Source organism: Myotis nattereri (assembly GCF_964212035.1).
Source record: "Myotis nattereri genome assembly, chromosome: 16".
NCBI lineage: Eukaryota > Metazoa > Chordata > Mammalia > Chiroptera > Vespertilionidae > Myotis > Myotis nattereri.
Genome location: NC_138091.1, coordinates 35529339 through 35548421, shown reverse-complemented (window position 1 = coordinate 35548421; position 19083 = coordinate 35529339). Strand labels below are relative to the sequence as shown.

Genomic DNA, 19083 nt, shown 5'->3' with positions numbered 1-19083 from the left:
TACTGGAGCTGAGAGCCGGCCCCAGCTTTGAGGCTGCGGCTGGCTGAAAGCAGGTATCTCGTTTGTTTAGCTTCTATAATTGAAACATTGTTGCCATCACTGCCGCTCTAAGCTCTGAGGCTGAAGCTGGCTGAAAGCAGGTTTCTGGAGCTTGTTTAGCTTCTATAATTGCAACATTGTTTCTTAGAGTGCAGCTCAGAGGCTAGCAGCAGCAGGTGGGGAACGTTGGCTTCCTCCATCACTGGAGCAAGCAAGTCTCCTGTTCGCTTCAGTTGCCTGGCTGCCGGCCGCCATCTTGGTTGGCAGTTAATTTGCATATCGCCCTGATTAGCCAATGGGAAGGGTAGTGAAGTTACGGTTAATTACCATGTTTGTCTATTATTAGATAGGATTATTGACTATATTTCCTCTGCTATACTTTGCATCCTGTGACTATTTTGTAACTACTAATCTGTACTTCTCAATCCCTTCACCTTTTTCACCCAGTCCCCCAACCCTCCTCTTCCCCCAACCCTCCTCCCCTCTAGCAACCATCAATCTGTTTTCTGTATCTATGATTTACTATAATTTTTAAGTGTTTATAACTCTTAGTTCTGAATTTAATATCAACATTACACTATCAGGAAGATAATGGAAAGTAATGACAATAAACAAAGTCATTAATGTCAATATATTTTCTTAAATCCTGATGATTTGGTTATATATTTGCCACTTACTATAAGCTTCATTAATAATTTAATTTATGATGGGTCAGCAGATGGTAAAATAGTTTAAAATTTACAAATGTAAAATGAACTGGGAAAAGAAAATCTTTTAAATTATCTGTGCTAGAGAATCATCATTTAAGGTGGTGTTCAATAAATTAATAAGAAATTTGGTCTGGAAAAATGTTTCATTATTTAAAACAATATATGCAAACAGTGGGAAAAATCCAATACATTGTTGGATTGCATATGGCAAGGTGCTGGTTTGCATAGTTTCTAAAACTCTGGGATTTGGACTGGAACACATTGAAAACTTGGTCAGGCAGATGCTTTATATATCCCGGATAGTTCTGTCGCCAAGCGTTTCTCTCACATCTGTCCCTTCATTTCTATTCTCAATGCTACCAACTTATTTCAGCTCCTTATGTCTTCTCCCACAGTCTATGGTAATAATCGTATAATTGGTCTCTCTTTCTTGGAGCTTCCCCTTCTCTGACTTCTTTGTATAGATCTCTGGATTAATCTTAATATAATGCTTTCAGTTGTTCTTCATAACCTCTTAAATGAAATCAAGCTTCTCAGCTAAACATTCAAAATCCACTGTGAATTCCAGCCTTACTCCCTGTCTAGCCTGAATAGCTTATGTCTCCTGAGGATTCAGAGGCCTGGGAATAAAAACAACAGACTCACCTTCACAAAAATAAACAGCATTCTCCTAGCTCAGCCCCTCCCCAATGCTGCAGAGACCCCTATTATTTCTGAGGCTCCTTCCCCTTTTCTTTGGCTCTTTTGTTTCCCCCCTGGGTTGTCTGCTGAGGTATCCACATCCTGATGAGCACCTTGATAAGAATAGTAACATGAAAGAGCGATCCTTTCTCAATGTATACAAATATCAAATCATTATGTTCTACACTTGAAACTAATATTATGTGTCAATTATACCTCAATTTTGTTAAAAGGAAAAAATAACACTAAAGATGACTGTGAACCAGACACTGGGTCACACTGTTCACGTCTGTTACCTGAGCAACTCCTTACAATCCCCTGCGCAGAAGGTACCAGCAGGAACTAGTAAGTGGCAATGCCAGGATAAAGCCCCGGAAGGCCAACTCCAAAAGTCTAACTCTCAACCACCAACCACACTACAAGGACACCTCTGATGTCACCTTGCATCATTGAGGATGAGGAATTCCACAGACTCTATGCCCTTGAGCTGCCTTCTGTGTTTCTACCTTACAGTGCTCCTCTCCCTGCTTAGAAGTCAGTGGTGCCATTGTCACCAGAGCCTTGGGCCTGGACCTGCACCATTCGAGTCACTGGTGAGCTGGAAGATTTGATGTGTCAAAGCTTCACTCTGTCTCTGGAGCCCTTCTATTGTCATAGCTCTGTGGGGTCCCTACCCAGGTAGGAAGGATTTATTCTCACCCTTTTGAGCTATACTCTGATGCCAAGGTACCCAAACTGTTCCTGTGACCATTTTGTCTCCCCAGATTCTTTTAGAGATTTCAGTGAACATAAATCTTCCATTTTTAACTTTGAACCCCTTCTTTCTACATGACAACTAAGTGTGGGTTCATGAACTGGGCTGGAAGATCTAATGTAAACAGTGGCCACTAGGATGAACTCAAAATCCATCCCTTCCCCACTAGGGGACTGGGATGGGCAGGAGAAGCATTTTTAAAAAATATATGTATTTTTTATTGATTTCAGAGAGGAAGGGAGAAAGAGAGAGAAACATCAATGATGAGAGAATCATTGACTGGCTGCCTCCTGCATGCCCTACACTAGGGATCAAGCCCACAACCCAGGCATATGCCCTGACCAGGAATCAAACCTCGACCTCCTGGTTAATAGGTTGATGCTCAACCACTGAGCCACACTGGTTGGGTGGGAGAAGCATTTTTTATTGAATCCTTCTTTGAATTGTTAGAATGAATATCCTATCTAATAAAAGAGAAACATGGTAATTAGCGTACGACCGCTACCCTTTCCATTGGCTAATCAGGGCAATATGCAAATTAACTGCCAGCCAAGATGGTGGCGGGCAGCCAGGCAGCTTAAAGTGAACATGAGGCTTGCTTGCTTCAATGACAGAGGACTCCAACGTTCCCCGCCTGCCGCTGCAGGCCTCTGAGCTGCAACTCTAAGCAACTATGTTACAAATATAGAAGCTAAACAAAACCCCAGAAACCTGCTTTAGTCCGTCTGGCTTCAGCAAGCAGGATCGCAACATTGTTTCAAATACAGAAGGTAAACAAAGGCCAGAAACCTGCTTTCAGCAGCGGAGGCCTAAGAGCTGGAGCCAAGCCTCAAAGCTAAAGCTGGCCCATAATAAAAAAGAAAAAAGAAAAAAAGAAGCGGTTGGGAGCTTCAGTCACCCGCCAGCCTGAAAACAGCCCTCAGCCCCTCACCCAGACTGGCCAGGCACCCCAGTGGGGACCCCCACCCTGAAGGGTGTGTGACCAGCTTCAAACAGCCATCATCCCCTCATCCAGGCTGGCCAGGCACCCCAGTGGTGACCCCCACCTTGATCCAGGACACCCTTCAGGGCAAACCAGCCGGCCCCACCCAGGCACCAGGCCTCTATCCTATATAGTAAAAGGGTAATATGCCTCCCAGCACCGGGATCAGCAGAGCCGAGAGGCCTCCTGGCACCGGGATCAGTGTGACGGGGCAGCACCCAAACCCCCTGATCGCCCTGCGGCTCTGTGTGTGACGGGGTGGGGCCACAACCTCCCTATCCACCCTGGTCTGTTCGTGACAGGGGGCAGCGCCCCAACCCCCTGATCGGTCCTGCTCTGTGTGTGATGGGTTAGAGCCATAACCTCCCCATCGGCCCTGCCCTGAGTGTGAGAGTGGCAGCGCCCCAACCCCCTGATCGGCCCTGCTCTGTGGGTTATAGAGGGTGGCGCCCCAACCCCTACCCCACGGGCCCTGCTCTGTGTGTGATGGGGTAGAGCCATAACCTCCCCATTGGCCCTGCCCTGAGTGTGACAGTGGCGGTGCCCCAACCCCCTGATCGGCCCTGCTCTGTGGGTGATAGAGGGTGGCGCCCCAACCCTCTGATCCGCCCTGCTCTGTGTGTGACAGGGGGCGGTGCCCCAACCCCCTGATTGGCCCTGCTCTGTGAGTGACGGGGGAGCTCCTCAACCCCCTGATCGGCCCTGCTCTGTGCGTGACAGGGGGGAGCTCCCCAACCCCCTGATTAGCCCTGCTCTGTGCATGACAGGGGGTGGCGCCGCAACCTTCCCATCGACCCTGCCTTGAGTGTGACGGGGCGGTGCCCCAACCCCCCAATCGGCCCTACCCTGAGCGTGACTGAGGTTGGCATCGCAACCTCCCGATCGCCCTGCTCTGTGCATGACGGGGCGGCGCCCCAACTCCCCAATCAGTCCTGCTCTGAGCCCGACCAGGGGCTGCACCTAGGGATTGGGCCTGCCCTCTGCCACCCAGGAGTGGGCCTGAGCCAGCAGGTCATTATCTCCCGAGGTGTCCCAGACTGTGAGAGGGCACAGGCCGGGCTGAGGGACCCCCCCCCCCAGTGCACAAATTTTTGTGCACCGGGCCTCTAGTGTGTGTATATATATATATATATATATACACACACATATATCCCTTTATCAGTTGACAAAATCTACTTAAAAATAAGCAAATAAAAATTTCAAATCCCCCCTCTCTTAATCCTCCATACTATGGTTAATAGGCAGAGTCTGTGTAATTTTTTCCTGGGAGGCTGTTTAGTCTCTCATATAAACCGATCCCTGGCGGGTCCCAACTCAATATACTCCTGACTCGAACTCTGTTTAGACAGAGTTGAACCAACTATATTTATTCCCTACAATTCCCATATGAACCCTGGAATCCACCAAATGGAAACATACCCCAAACAGCCCTGTGTTTTCTTGCAATGTCTTTTTCATGACCCTTACTTTACCTAAACTTTTTACAACTTCTACCTCCTCAAATCTTATCTTTTAATGCGAAGGTCCAAGGTTCCTCTTCCAGGAATCCTTTATTGAGCACCATAGAAGGAACTCTCTCATCCTGCCCTAAACTCCTAAGTGCTTTAAGTCACTTTCCTGGCACTTATAATGGCCATTTTTAGTTCTTACTGCACTCTCATGCAGGTGTATATTCCACATCTGTTGAGATATACTTCATTTGGGTCTCGGAGACTCTCCCCAGGGAAAGGGAGAGTATATTTCTCTGCTACTTTAGGGTTTGAGTTAAAGCCTAAGCCTCTTAAATCTTTATGTGTGTATGTTCGGGGTTGGGGGCCGGGAGGGATCTCTCTGGTTTCATGATGGCTACCCACATTCCCGTAGGTTGGAAAACTGGGAAGGAAAAGTAGAAATAAATGAATCTCCTCTACCTTGGAAATTAGTTCTTTCAACAGATTGCGTTAGCACTTGAAATCACTGCCTTAACTACTAAAATTGATTAAATTAGCAGCTCTGTATTTTGCCAAGATTTTTATAGGATCCCCACCCCCATTCTCAACAAATTAAAACTTGGCTTGGAGGGGAGTATAGTAGACTGGAGACATTTCTCCTCCTGTCGCTGGATGCTGGTGTAGCAAGCTTTTGACAGTTTTTTAAAAAGAAAAAGTTAATTCTTGATTACTACTCCTTATGCTGTCTTATATCAGGACTGCAGTATGGGTGAATGGGAGGAAAACTGATGTAACATTGAAGAGTTTAATAAATATTTGTAATTTGGTTTTTTTAAGACATTGATTCACAGAAGGCTATTATTATAAGAAGTAGAATTATTTTATTTCAAAGGTAATGCTAGGTCTTTGACAATATGTTAATGAATTGAATAAAATATTCCATTATATAAATGTCAGACCTAGAGCAAACTTACAGCTTTAAAACATTTAAAAAATGTATTTTTATTGATTTCAGAGAGGAAGAGAGAGAGAGAGACATCAATGACGAGAGAGAATCATTGATCAGCTGCCTCCAGCACGCCCCATACTGGGGATCAAGCCCACAACCCAGGCATATGCCCTGATTGGGAATTGAACCGTGACTTGGTTCATAGGTCGACCCTCAACCACTGAGCCTTGCCGGCTGGGCTAAAACAACATTTTTAATTTGTCATGAAATATAATAACTGCTAGCAATCATATTTACTGTCCAAAAAAGATAAAACTCCAAAGTCTAGAAAAAAAATGTAATGTTCAGCTTAAATAATGCAAGAGGGAGTGATAAAATGATGAAGAAATATGTTTTATGTTTTCAAAGTAATATAATTTCGACTTCTAGTTCAAATGAAACACATATTTTTACTAAACCCTGTACTCACATCAGCTTTCAAAGTATGCATTTTTGCTTGTGTTATAATTGGAAGTGAAAATAGGACACAAAAGTATATATATATCCTATATATAGGATGATCACAGCAATGTTGTTTTTTTTTAAACTGTGCATGACTAAAAGCCCAAAGGAAATGCACTGATGTATTATTAACAGTTATCTTTTGGATTGGGGCTACAAACATGATTTTTTAATTTCTTTCTTGTTTTTGACATTTTCAAAATCTTCGATAATGGGGATATATTTATTTTATATTGACCAAATGAATAAAAGCTATTTTTTAAAGTAAGCATTTATTTCCCACACTGTCATTTTGTTTATTAAGTAGAATATTTCCTTTCTTTATGCTCCTCATGCTTGTTTTGGAAAGTGGTATGAGCAAAAATTAAATGCTGAGATGAGCTCCATTCAGTGTTACCAGGAAGCAGGTATCAGAACACAGATGAACACGCTTTGGCCTTCAAAATAATCAAGACACTGGATAGTCATAATTTCAGTTTAACCCTCCTCCCTTTGTGACTAGATTGTTTTGCCATGGAACTGTCCACTGGAGAGTTCAGGTGTGTAAATGCTCAGATCTTGCTCCATTTGACAACTGCTTTCCTTCACCACCTTTTAGTATACATAATGATTTCAATGTAGTAGTATCATGGTGTAAAGTGGTAGGGAAAGATAAGGTGCTAAAATAAGGTAAAGCAATATAGTTAAAAGTCTGTGGAGTTGCCTGTTGATTGCTGAGGGTTTCTGCAGATTTTACCTACAGACTCAGCGAATTGTGCTGATGAGTAAGGCAATAGAATCTGAACAACCAGGATCAAAAGGAGAAAAGATGTCTTTGATCATCTATTTGACTGAAAGTAATAGTCACAATTTAGTTGAGTATTTTATAGGTGCCAAACTCATCCAAAAGAACTCTTTTTCATCTACATTTAATGTAGCCATTGGCATTGATTTGTACAAAAGTGTGTTCAAAAGTCTTTAGAAAAACAGGTACGCATTTGTCTGGTTTACCTCCATATTGGAGTGCCAAAGAAAAATGTCAGGTGTGAAATCATGAATCCGATAGATGTTGCCAAGGTAGAAAGATTCATGAATGAGTTACTTTCAGGTAGAATCAGGGATGGGGAATGTCCGGCCCATAGGCCATATAAGGCCCGTGAAATCATTTGGTCTGGCCCTACCAAGGCATTAGGGGTGAGTTCATTAAATGTGCTAATCACATTTACTAGCTTGCAGTACCAGCTCTCCATAAGTTATATATTCAGGTTGAAAATAATATTTGAAGGGATAGAATTGGCATTAACAATTTGGAAAATTGGTAATTCTTTTCCAATAATGATTAGCACTTTAAGTTTGAATAAAGAAAAAGATTTTATTTCTGTGTGTAACTGCTTTTCCTTGTTGACTTGCTTAATTAGATCTGTTCCATTTACATAAGAACATAAATATTTTAGAATAAACCCAATTTAATAAATGAACAAACTTATTAAGATGTAATTACTTTTCTAAGTTCTGTGTTTTAAAAGTCATAATTAGACTACGGATTACAAAGTATTGTACATGGAGCCTTTAGGGAGGTTTGGCTTATCTTTTTGTAATTTTATTTGGTTTAAAGCTAAACACGCATTAATATGGAATGAAAGGCTTATAATTGGAGTAATTTCATATTGATAAAGCAAAGTTTTTTAAAAAACATATGTAGAATTACTATTTAAGATGGAGAAATGGAGAATAAAAGCATCCCAAGAAGGAATTTCTGCTTTGGCTTCATGTTTCCCCACACATAAACACTTGTATATATTATTTATGAATATAAGTGAGTATGGATAGTATGGATATAAGTAGAAAAGTACAAAAGTGTGCCTAAATCAGCTTCAGGATAATGATTATCTTTGGGGAGAGAAAAAAAGAATTGAGAGGTTTGGGCTTTAGTTGCATCTGTAATATTTCACTTTTAAAAAGAGTGAGAAAGAGGGTAGGTTTCTCTTATGTCCTGAATGTTTGAAATATTTCATTAATTGAAAATTTGAAAGCAAAGAAGAAATAAGCAGCTTAATTCTCTGATTGCTTTTCTAAAGATCCAAGTGTGTATCTCCCATTGACTTGAGAGCATTGTTAAATAAAGCTTAAAGGGTGCCTAGGGGGTTTATTTCTACAATCTTAGCATATACTGATAACAACAACAGCTCTAGCTTATTAAGCACTTAACAGTGTGCCAGGCACTATGTGAAGTGCTTTAAATATGCTCTTTACGGCTATGACAATAACTGTGAAGAAGGTATTTCCTTCATTCATTTCTATTTAACAGATGGCAAGGTGAGCTATAGTTCCAACCCATTAGTGGTGATAAAATGTGCTAAGTGAAAACTCAGACTTCCAAATGTCAAGTTTAATATCCCAAAGATCATTTCTCATCTAGTGGTTTTCTTTTTCCAGGAGTTATTTTTACATTTGAATATGTTTACTTGAGAAAAATCAGAAAGTATGGGCAGGGAAAAAGAAGGTAAAAAATTGTCTAGCCCTACCCGGTTTGGCTCAGTGGATAGAGCGTCAGCCTGCGGACTCAAGGGTCCCAGGTTCGATTCCGGTCAAGGGCATGTACCTTGGTTGTGGACACATCCTCAGTAGGGAGTGTGCAGGAGGCAGCTGATCGATGTTTCTAACTCTCTATCTCTCTCCCTTCCTCTCTGTAAAAATAAAAATAAAAAAAATTGTGTATAATTTCACTATCACCCAGAGAAAATTACTGTTGGTATATTGATAGGTGCCCTTTCATATGTTTTTCCATTCATAAATTTGTATCAACTTTCAAATACTTTAAGAAGAAACTATCAGAATTTCTCTATTAGTATTGCTTATGGCAAGGTGCTCATGGCAAGAATAAATTATGAATTTGGTTTTTATTTCATACATGTCTGTGTATTTTTAAAAGCAGAGTCTTAAACCAAAAAAAAGAAAACTTCATTAAAGAATCTATACAGCATGTATGAAAAAGAAATTATATAAGCTACTTTTTAAAAAATCCTGGTGTTGCCCTCGCTGGTTTGGCTCAGTGGATAGAGCATCGGCCTGGGGACTGAAGGGTCCCAGGTTCGACTCCGGTCAAGGACACATGCCCGGGTTGCGGGCTCGGTCCCCAGTGGGGGGCGTGCCGGAGGCAGCCAGTCAATGATTCTCTCTCATCATTGATGTTTCTCTCTCTCTCTCTCTCTCTCTCTCTCTCTCTCTCTCTCTCTTCCCCTTCCTCTCTGCAATCAATTAAGATATATTTTTTTAAAATCCTGGTGTTTATTACATTGATCTATCTAATACAAAGACCAACTGAACAGTAAGTTGTAGAATCAATAAGGAGTATATTACCTGCTGTGGATAGTTTATTTCAAAGGACAGGTGTATCTTCATTTTAAGAAAAATAAAAAAATGACTATATAAAACATGAAAACCAGTATTTCAAAATTTTACATTTTTATCATGTAGTTATAATCCAGAATGCTCAAAAAAGGAAAGTAAGCCTTGGCTGGTGTGGCTCTGTTGGGCGTCGTCCCTACACTGAAAGATTGCTGGTTCGATTCCCAATCAGAGCACATGCCCAGGATGGGAGCTGGATTCCTGCTGGGGGTCAGGGGTGAGGAGGCAGCCAATCAATGTTTTGCTCTCACATTGATGTTTCTCTCTCTCTCTCTCTCTCTCTCTCTCTCTCTCTCCCTCTCTCTCTCTCTCTCTCTCTTTCTCCTTTCTAAAAATCAATAAAAAATATTCTAAAAAAGGAAAGTAAATGTTAAATTGAGAAAAGGTACAATGCACATATTATCTTCAAAAAATCCATGTAGATATTTTATATTTTTCCAAATACCTTTGCTTGATTCAAGCAATGTGACATGCAGATTATCATGACATCTTTCTGCTCTTCATTCCTGGAGAACATCACCATGAGCAATTTAACATTCATTAACACATATTTATTAAGTACCCTCATGCACAAGATATTAATCCTCATCGATTACATAAATTCAAAGTAACAGTGCAGTTTTAGATCACCTGGATATTATTTGTGTTCATAACATGTCATGAACGGGAAACAGTGATTTCTACTATTTTTCCCAGTTTTTTATCATGGTAAAATCATAGACCTTGGTATGATGAATCTGGAGAAGAGGGGGCATTTCTTTTTCTCCTTTTTCTCCTCCCAGACAAACTTCATCCCCGGAGGCAGCTACAAGTCTCCTCCTCTGGTGTCTTTCCCATCCCATTCTGCTTCCAGGGAAAGAGTGAGACATGAAAGTATCCCAGACGGACTAATAATTTGATGCTTCCTCAAAACAGTACACTTAAAATATTTATTCGCCGAAACCGGTTTGGCTTAGTGGATAGAGCGTCAGCCTGCGGACTGAAGGGTCCCAGGTTCGATTCCGGTCAAGGGCATGTACCTGGGTTGCGGGCACATCCCCAGTAGGGAGTGTGCGGGAGGCAGCTGATCAATGTTTCTCTCTCATCGATGTTTCTAACTCTCTATCTCTCTCCCTTCCTCTCTGTAAAAAATCAATAAAATATATTTTTAAAAAAATATTTATTCAACATTTTAGGTGGGGTTAGGGAGAAACTAATATTTTTATTATTATATTAAAAAAAAAAAAGGGCCCTAACCGGTTTGGCTCAGTGGATAGAGCGTCAGCCTGCGGACTGAAGGGTCCCAGGTTTGATTCCGGTCAAGGGCATGTACCTGGGTTGCGGGCACATTCCTAATGGGGGGTGTGCAGGAGGCAGCTGATCGATGTTTCTCTCTCATCGATGTTTCTGGCTCTCTATCCCTCTCCTTTCTTCTCTGTAAAAAATCAATAAAATATATTTTTAAAAAAAGGGTTCAACCACTCCCACTAGCTGAAGTAGAGTCAAGGTTCTGGAAAGAAGAAATCTCATTTTTTTGTAATTCTTGTTCTCATTTCTATTTTCTTTTGCAATTTACTGAATCAGACTACTTGGGAGACATACCAAAGAGTTTAAAATTTAGGCTTTGTTCAACAGTTTGAAATTCATTCCAGAAAAAACAGCTTGGCTCTATGCATGATTTGATTTCAGAATTTTAGTTGATTTCATCTGCAGCTGCTCATGGCAAAACTAATCAGCTGACATAGGTCAACTCTGGAGAGGAGGTTTTTGTTCTTTAAACTTCCATGTGAAAGCATTGTCTTCTTTGGTAGAAGCAAAAACAAATTATATTCACCAGGAAGGTAAGAAGTTTTGTATAGCCCTAGCTGGTTTGGCTCAGTGGATCGAGCATCGGCCTGCAGACTGAAGGGTCCTGAGTTCAATTCCAGTCAAGGGCACCTGCTGGGATTGAGGGCTCCGTCCCCAGTAGGGGGCATTCAGGAGGCAGCTGATCAATGATTCTCTCTCATCATTAAAGTTTCTATCTCTCCCTCTCCCCTACTCTCGGAAATCAATTGAAAAAAGAGAGCCTCTGTTCTTTTTGTTCTTTTTCTTTTTTTTTTTTAAGAGGTTTTGTACAGAAATCTTAGTTAACTAGCACATTTCTGGTTTTGGTCGCATTCCATATGTATTGGTGTGTGGGACAGATACCTGGATTTCTCATTCCTTAATACAGCTGTGTCCCTCAGATCAACAGAACTGTGCTCTTGCTGCCCTTCCATATCCCTCTATTAGAGATAATATTGTAATTGTTTTTGCTTGTTTGTCGTCTCCTAAACTATGTGATTGGTAGTAGGTAAGAGACCATATTGTCTTCATGATTCCAAGTGGGCCCGCGAAAAATGAATAGCCCTGACCAGTATGGTTCAGTTTGTTGGGCATCGTCCCCTGCACCAAAAGGTTGTTGGTTCCATTCTTGGTCAGGGCACATGCAGGCTTGCAGGCTCAATCTCTGGTAGGGGACATGTGGGAGGCAGCCGGAGGTAGCCGGTTGATATTACCCTCTTACATTGACGTTTCTCTCTCTCTCTCCCTCTCCGTTCCTCTCTCTCTAAAAATTAATAAAAATACTAAAAATAAAAATAAAAACACGAATGAGCCCTAGCCAGTTTAGCTCAGTGTATAGAGCCTTGGGCTGCGGACTAAAGGGTCCCGGGTTTGATTCCAGTCAAGGGCACGTGCCCTTAGGCTCAATCCCCAGTAGGGGGCGTGCAGGAGGCAGCCAATCAATGATTCTCTCTCATCATTGATGTTTCTATCTTTCTCTCCCTTTCCCTTCCTCATAAGAAATAAAAAATGAATGAATAAATGTCGTGGGCAGCTAGGAAAGATCAACCGGCACTAGACTGGTATGTGGGATATTAATGATGAATATGAAATCTCACTGGGAAAAGCTTTCTATATGAAGGTCAGAACCCCCGAACAATCTTAAGTTGCCAAAAATTCAAAGAATTTTGTCACACATTGGCTGCTTTTTGTGCATAGTCCACACCAAGCACTCACCATCTCTAATTTGATACAAAGCAGAAAAAACTGTAATCCAGGTACTGACTCAGAATCTTTACCATATTTCTTATTGAATAACAGCCCTATCTGGTAGGTATTATTAGCCTCTATTTTATAGGTTAATAACTACATTCATAAAGGCTAAAAAAAGTCCATGATCACTGAGCCACGAAGAGGTGGAACTGACCTTTGAATTCACCTCTGCTGTCTTCTTCCACCATATCTCCTGTTATAGTTACGCATTATATATCTCACTACGGAGCTATAAGGATCAAGGGATACCCAAGCATTATATTAATTTGAATTTTCATCTGATATTCAAGGAATCAGAAACCAGTGCTCCCTAGCCTCAGCCCTGAAATTGAAATACAGTAATATAAAAATGTATCTTGATTTCTCCCCAAGGAATCTGCCTCTCTTATCCACATAGTGAGCATTAACAATTAATGGAAGTGCTTTCCGACCCATATAACATCGTTCTTAATATTTATGATGCCCACGAAACACACAAACATCTGTTCTTAGAGTTATAGCTATTAAAGCATACTTAAGTGCCACGCTCTTTCTCATATAGACAAGTCAAATCTTTAAGCAGTTGCCTCTCTGGAGATATCTAAATAGCAAGGATTCCAAGAAGATAGGAGGAAATGTATTTAGAACTCACACCATTCCAAAGTTCTAATTTTAGAATCAACTCATCTTGAGGAATATTAGTTCATTTTATTGTGACCAATAACACATGGTAATTTAGAATAGGATAAAGTTATGCTTAAATGGTTGACATGATCTTTCATACTGGGGATGACTGCAACACACCCATTAAGCTAAAGTTAATAAAGAAATAAAATTAGAAAAGTCTCTAAAGTTCTTTTTAAAAATATATATATATTATTGATTTTTTACAGAGAGGATGGGAGAGGGATAGAGAGTTAGAAACATCGATGAGAGAGAAGCATCGATCAACTGCCTCCTGCACATCCCCTACTGGGGGTGTGCCCGCAACCAAGGTACATGCCCTTGACCGGAATCGAACCTGGGACCCTTCAGTTCCCAGGCCGACGCTCTATCCAGTGAGTCAAACCAGCCAGGCTCAAAAGTTCTTTTGATGAATGAGATCATCCATCAGCAGCAAAGACAGATCTAAGATATCTGCTGTTAAAGTAAGACTGAAGAAGATTTGGGCACACCCCAAACCTAATCAAGGTGGCCTGTGAGTACCCTCAAAGAGCAAGCATACTTGAGGTAATTACTAAGAAAAAAGTCTTTTACTCTGTTTCTAAAGAGAATATGTTCATGGAAGAGAGTGGTCAACTTGATTCTCTGATAGTAGAGTTGAGTCAGTAGAGCCAGCACCTTCACCAGAACTTCCTGACTGTATGCGCTAATCTGTGTGTACTGACACATTTTAGTTTAGCAAAGCTGAGTATCAGACCTTAACCGTCAATCATATACAAACAAGTACTGCCACCCAGTATTTTCCAGCTGACACTTCTTCAGATGACAACAAATACAAGATTTAACATAACAGGCACAGCAGCAACAACAATGGCAACTAACACTTGTTGAGCACTTATCAAATGTCAGGTATACTTCTAAAGCTTTTCATATGAATTACCCATTTAGTTTTCACAGCAACCCCATGAAGTAAAAGAAATGGCTGATGCACATAGAGGTTCTGCAATATGTCTAGGCTGTATGCTAATGAGTGGTGGAACCTACATTCTAACCTTGGTAGGGTGTTGGCATTCTTATCCACTCCTGGAGGGTGGGAGACAAGGGGAAACAATATAATTATATTTAAATCAGGTGTTCAAACAGGGGTTCTTTTGGTTGCAATATACAGAACTGCACTCAGACTATTTCAAATAAAATGTTGGGTGAGGTTCACCCTAAGTCACAGAAGGTATTGCATTTACTCTGTTATAACCCCGTGTTATAATGATTTGTTCATATGTTCATTATAATTATACCACTTAACACCAATAACTTCATGATTTTGTTTTCTTTTATTTATTACTATATTCTTGGTGCAAAGAAAAGTGTCTGACAAATGATAGGTGCTGAAGAAATATTTGTTCAAGTAAAAAGTAGGATTGGGAACACTGGACAGGGACGGGGTATTAGTAGATTACTTTAATTATAAAAAAACAAGGGCAGCTGAAACCTGACTCTTGGCCTCTTGCCTTCCTCCCTGAACAATATGAGCTTCAGCACCCACACCAGCTTTTCCACCAACACCAGACCCTGGGCTCCTGCAGTCTCGCAGCAACTGGGCTGGCCTGCCAGCAGAGCAGCCAGCATCAAATACAAGTGCTGGGGGTTTGGGCTCCCGGATCTCAATGTCCCACTCCACCAGCGTGCAGAGCGAGTGGGAGTCCGGGGGCCTAGCCACAGGAATGGACAGGGGTCTGGTGCGCATAACAGGCAGACGGAGCGAGAAGGAGACTATGCAATGCCTGAGTGACTGCCTGGCCTCCTGCCTGGCGAGGGGGAGGAGCCGGGAGGCTAACAATTGGAGATCGGAGAGCAGTATCTGGGAACACCTAGAGAAGAAGGGACCCTAGGTCAGAGACTGGGGGCATTACTTCAAGATCACAGAGGACCTGAGGACTCAGGCCCTTGGCAGTTCTGTGGACAATGCCCACATCCTTCAGCCTGTCTCTCTGCTGATGACTTCAGAGACAAATATGAGAGGGAGCTGGCCATGAGCCAATTTATGGAGAGTGACAATAGGCTCTGAAAAGTTGTTGACGCCAGTATCACTCAACTGCAGCTGGAGACAGAGATCGAGGCTCTCAAGGAGCAGCTGCTCTTCATGAAGAAGAACCAGGAGGAGGAAGTAAATGGTCTACAAAGCCAGATTGCCAACTCTGGGTTGACCACAGAGTTGGATGCCTCAAATCTCAGCACCTCAGGGTATCCAGGCCCATATGATGAGCTGGCTCAGAGGAACTGAAAGGAGCTGGACAAGTACTGGTCCCAGCAAACTGAAGAGAGAACCACAGTGGTCATCTCACAGACCACTGAGATGGGAGCTGCTGTGATGACACTCATGGAGCTGAGACATATGGTTCAATCCTAAGGGATCAACCTTGACTTGATGAGAAATCTAAAGGCCAGTTTGGAGAGCAGCCTGTGCGAGGTGGAGACGTGCTGTGCCATGAAGATGGAATAGCTCCACGGGATCTTGCAGCACCTAGAGTCAGAGCTGGCCCAGACCCGGGCAGAGGGGCAGCACCCAACAATAGTATGAGGCCTTGCTGGAAGAAGGGGAGGACTTTGATCTTGGTGACACCCTGGACAATGGCGACTCCATGCAATCCATCCAAAATACTGCCACCTGGAGGATTGTGGACAGCAAAGTGGTGTCTGAAGTCAATGACATCAAAGTTCTGAGATGTTAAGGCAGCAGAACCAGGGGACCCCTTGAGGGGAAGGAGGCCAATAAAAAATTCAGAGATCGCCCTGGCTGGTTTGGCTCAGTGGATAGAGTGTTGGCCTGGGGACCAAAGGGACCCGGGTTCGATTATGGTCAAGGGCACATGCTTGGGTTGCAGGCTCGATCCTCAGTGTGGGGCATTCAGGAAGCAGCCAATCAATGATTCTCTCTCATTATTGAGGTTTCTATCTCTCTCTCTCCCTCTCCCTGCCTCTCTAAAATCAATTAAAAAAATTTAGAGATCATTGAGCAAGAGGGGAAAAAAGCAAGAAACGATTTCATGGGAACTGAAAGTCCAGGAACAGAGCTCATTCCCCTAGCCTGCATTCTACCCATGATATCTTGCTTCTGCACTTTTTTGCATAAATATTCCATCTTTCTTTTTTTTTCAGTCTTCTTTGCTTACAGCTTCTGCTTCTCATAATTTTGGCTTTTGTGAAACTTTGGGTAGCCTTGGTGCTGACTCTAGTTCACCTTCTAGTTCTGGAGCTCATCATTACCTACAGACTCAGTGCCTACTAACTCAGGTTTTCAGGAGAAGATTCTGACTGGTTCATCTTAGGTTCCAAGTTCTCCAGTTGTCCAATAAGCTGTGGCTGGAGGGTGACGACAAAAACGTCACCCTGGGTAGGCTTGCTCTTTTGTCAAGGAGGCAGCTTTCACAGAGAGGATTTGGGAGTGGGTATGCACCCCCAAAATAGGTCTCCTCCCATGTCAAGCTGATGTTTCTCTCCTGTTGAAATCTAGACAATTTTTTAAAGCCACCATGTATATTCTGAATTACATAGAAAATTTATAGTCATACATTTTCTGTATTTTAACAGGGAATTTTTATGGACTGCCTTTTTTCCAGTTGCTTGCATTTTCAATTTGTTCTTTGATTGCTTAAAACACAGACATCTTTTCTCGCCATGCAATGAAATGTTCTGTTTTGATATGGTATGTGGTAAGTCATAGTGTTTGCATTTTCATTATTATATCAAGAAGTCAGTCTGTTCCACTCTTTTTAACTAGTGTAGTTAAAGGCTTTTGATGGATTCTTGTGATAATTGCATTATAATTTTCACCCTTTTATGTTTTGGACTACATAATTTCTGGGGTGTTAGGAGAAGTGCCTGAAATTTTACTTGTGATTATTGATTTAATATTGATGCTGAAGAGCCTTCAATTGCCCTTAATTTACAAATGAATTCCAAAAGACCACTTGTAAGTCAGTTGTTTGAAACTGAAATGCATTCGCCTAGTGACCCATGAGAGCTTATTTAATATATAATATATACACTCAGTATTCCATTAAGAGCCACTATTTGACTGGCACCATGTAAAACAACTGTGTTTACAACATGAACAAAACAGAGTTAGTCCCTGTCTATGGTAGGAACACAAATAGGCAAACAATTACAATAGTGATAGCTGATCCTGCCGTGTACATAGTAGGTTCTCCAAAAATTTTCATAGGATGCATGACTCAGTAGGTTAAAAGTGGATAATTCACGTTTATTATTTCATTTCATCTTCACACTTCTCTGAGGACTTAACCGTTTAAAATATCGAATCCTAACTAAACTGGTTAGTAATTCCACAAAGAAAGACAAATTTACAGTGGATATATTTTAAAACTTTGTATTGATGTATAAAATTTAGACAGAGATGTATGCATATATCAAGTCCAACTCACAAGCAATACACCTGATCAAGAAACAAACTTTACCAGCATCCCAGAGCTCTCCTCCTGCTTTTCACTGTCACTACACCCTCAAAGTAAAGAATATTATTTATAAATTAAAATAAGTTGGCTAGCCGTCATTTAATAATGTATTAGAGAAGAAGAAAGATATTTAACTCCTAAGTTGTTCATTTAGGATACAATAAAATGTGTTACCAGGCTTGTTTATTTTGTCAGTTATGATTAGGTCCAGCTGTACATAAATGAAAATTCAAAATAACAAATGGTTTAAGTAAGGCATTTTATTTCTCTTTGATACAAAAGAAGTTTAGAAAGAGATACCCAGGGCTGATTTGGCAGCTCCATAGTTATCATATATCCAGTTTCCTTCTGCTTTATAGGTCAGCCTTTCTAGGGCATAGCTAGTAATGGTCCTACATGGCTATTGAAAGTATCCGTCACCTGCACATTCCAGACAGGAAAAAGAAGGAAATCCAAAAGGACTTTAAGACCTGCAGGCTGATTAAGTTCACTTCTAAGGAGTCTGTCCCCAAGTTCCTCACATCATTTCTGCTTTTATCTATTTGTCCAGAATTTAGTCATGAGGCCATATGGTTTTTAAGAGAAGCTAATCTTTTAGCTCAATACAATAATGCTCCCAATGATATAGGAGTTCTGTTTGTAAGGAAGAAGGAGAGAACATATTTGGGATAAGCAACTAGTAGTATCTGCTATATTATGTTGATTTTCATTATAATTGCTTACTGTATGTCACATTGTCTAATGAAAATTTTCGTCCTAGGAAGGGAGGAAAATGAAAATTTAGCTGTCATGTATAAGAAACTGAGAGATGAGAGTTCAAAGAAAGGTGTCGTGCATAAGAAAGTGAAAGATGAGAGTTCAAGGGAAGTTCATTTACTATACAAAGTGATCTATCCAGATTCAATTTCTTGCTGTAGGCCAAGGAACCAATCAGCAAACCTCTCTTAAGCCCAGGAATCTCACTGCTAGATTGTAGCAGCTACACCTCCCCTCTAATTACAGCAAATCATGCTGGAAAATTTCTCAAAAAAGTTGTGTGTTGCCCTGCTAGAGTGGTTCAGTGGTTGAGCGTTGACCTATGAACCAGGAGATCATGGTTCAATTCCTGGTCATGGCACATGCCCAGATGACAGGCTCCATCCCCAGTAGGTGCCATGCAGGAGGCAGCTGATCAATGATTCTCTCTCATCATTGATGTTTCTATCCCTCTCCCTCCCTCTCTGGGAAAAAAAAAAAAAGTTGTGTGTGTGTGTGTGTGTGTGTGTGTGTGTGTGTGTGTGTGTGTTTTAGGAATTGGCTAAGGAAATTCAGACGGATAGTATTAAGTCCTCACAGGTATGTTTTCTTCTTTCAAGATTAGTATTTTGAAATCAGCAAATGGGTAAATGTTATACTAGAACCTGGCTTATTATATGGATTTATATCTAGAACAAGTTAGCTCTTGCTTCCCACAAGAAAAACTACTTACATAAAAAGGCT

At 41.2% G+C, this 19083-nt stretch overlaps 1 pseudogene across 1 annotated transcript; it reads left to right on the top strand.

Moving 5' to 3' along the window:
- Positions 1-1681: 1681 nt before the first annotated feature.
- LOC308531851 (keratin, type I cytoskeletal 18-like) lies at positions 1682-15861 on the top strand (annotated as a pseudogene). Its single transcript has 2 exons — positions 1682-1775; positions 14669-15861. The product of its transcript is annotated as a keratin, type I cytoskeletal 18-like (transcript).
- The last annotated feature ends 3222 nt before the right edge of the window (positions 15862-19083 follow it).